This window comes from Poecilia reticulata, linkage group LG1, assembly GCF_000633615.1.
Source record: "Poecilia reticulata strain Guanapo linkage group LG1, Guppy_female_1.0+MT, whole genome shotgun sequence".
Lineage (NCBI taxonomy): Eukaryota > Metazoa > Chordata > Actinopteri > Cyprinodontiformes > Poeciliidae > Poecilia > Poecilia reticulata.
Window position 1 is genome coordinate 19,464,594 of NC_024331.1, and position 2,192 is coordinate 19,466,785.

At 41.7% G+C, this 2,192-nt stretch overlaps 1 protein-coding gene across 15 annotated transcripts in view; it reads right to left on the reverse strand.

Annotated features, from left to right (window-relative positions):
* slit2 (slit homolog 2 (Drosophila)) overlaps positions 1 to 2,192 on the reverse strand; it is a 105,122-nt gene that overhangs the window by 90,727 nt on the left and 12,203 nt on the right. The window lies entirely within an intron of this gene.

Consider the following 2,192-nt stretch of genomic DNA (forward strand, 5'->3'; position numbering starts at 1 on the left):
TGAAAACCTCCTGGTTGTTCCACCAAATATTTATTTCTGAACTTCTCCTGACTTAAAACATTAGTGTTGTTGTTCCTAAATGAATATTAACTTGTTCTCTTTGCATTATTTGAGGTCTGAAAGCGCTGCATCTTTTCTGAAAATAAATTAACCCAACAGTCTTGTTTTTTGACAATGGAAGAATCCAGCAAAACTGTCAAGAACATGCGAAACTTCTTGCAGGAAAAACCCAGATTGGAAATCAAACCTCTTTTTGCTACAAGGCAACAGTACTAACTGTGTCACTGTGGATCTTCTGAAGAAATGTATTGTTATAATTAAAAAGATCACTTCCAACCTAAATCTGATAGAGGTATGAATAATTCTGGGATTACCTGTGCATTTATGCAGTTTCCCATGCTGAGAAATAACAAAATCACGGCTGTCACAATGATTGAACAGTTTCCTTAAAACAATTTCAACTGGTTGGGTTTTTGCAAAAAAAAATAAAAAATACAAAACTAATGGATACTACTTCATAAATGCATGTGTTCATGGAAGTGTACATTTGAAAAAAAGGAAAAAAAAAAGGTTATCCATGATTTAATGGGTTGAGCATAGCCGACAAACAAACACTAAACCTGCAAAAGATGAAGGGAAGAGAGGGGGGAGAAACGCGAAGGGAAGGGGTTCAGCTGAAGGGGGCGATGGGGAACGTTATTTCCACAAAGACGAGGGAGAGGAGACGATGTGGGAAAAACAAACAGGCAGTCTGGCCGGGCTACCGAATGTGTGAAAAAGACCCCACTGAGTAAACAAGGCCCTCACAGGGGAAGAACCCACAACAACTCATCATCACACACACACGCACACACGCAAACACACACGCGCACGCAGTTGAGAGAGTTGAGAGAACTCGGGCGAGTTTAATAATCTGGGTGCGATCATTTAACCCCGGTTGAGAGGAGTGAAGAGGTTTGTGTGCCAGTTCATGTTGATGTGTGTGGCCGAGTCTTAAAGTGAGTCAGAGCAGAGCAAGGCAACAGAGTGACACAATGAGAGACGGCCTGCTGAAACAGTTTAACCTTGACGCACACACACACACACACACACACACACACACACACACACACGCAAACACGTGACAGGGACAGCAACGGATGCTCTCTGGACTACTACTGGACACAAATGAAGGGAGGAGAGTAAATATGAGAAAAACAAGAATGAGTTAAAGTTGAAAGAAAACCTGTTAGAGGCTGAAAACAACGACGTCACCCAACAGCGAGAGCTATGCTGGCATTATTTAGACCAAAGCATGCATATTCATGTGTCAAAACGGCCTAATCAAAGTGCAGCTCATATTTAAATTAAATGAGAGTTTATATGGGTACAGCTGGTAGAGATAATTCTGGGGTGGGGGTACAAATGCATGCCACGCTTTTCAGATTTGTAAGAATCAGAAACATACAAACAAGTTCAAACATTCGTGTAAGTCACTGTATTTATAAAAAATTACAACAAAACAAAACTCTCCCAGTTGATACAGCAAAACACCGACTCCATTCAAGAATTTGAAGATCTGTCTTTTCTCCTCTCATCAACTTTTTTCTCTTCCAACCTCTGCATTTCACCTCTTTTTACTTCCAAATAAGCCGAGCTGGACTCTCCTTAAATAACATCACCCTCTCTGCATTCGTCTTCCACCCCAGAGCGCACAGACGTGCAAAAGACGCCAGCGCACCAACATTCATGTTCCACAGTTACATCAGAGGCTGCTTAAATATTTAACGGCCAGCAGAAATGATGTTTCTAAATTATTCACCAATCTTCCGTTAAGGCTCGCTCTCGCAGCTAAGAGCTTCACATGGTCCCAGAGAGAGAGAGAGGCCCACTCCCCTCTGCAGCTCCTGCTCGGCCATCAGAGCCCGTTAGTGGGCTAGACATCCCCCTGGGAGGGTGTGTGCTGAAGTGGCGATGCCAGAAAGGTGGTATGAGCTCATCCTCTTAAAATAGTCTTACAGTGCTGTCAGACTTGGAGAACCAGATAATGAAGTAAAAACACAGAAATCAAATCTTGTCTTATTTGCTGAATCTCGGGGGGGCTGAGTGAGTTTATTGATCTGATGAAGTATTGATCTGTTATTTTTGCAGTATATAGTAAAAAAAAAAAAAACAATACATACATACATACACACACACACACACACATTATA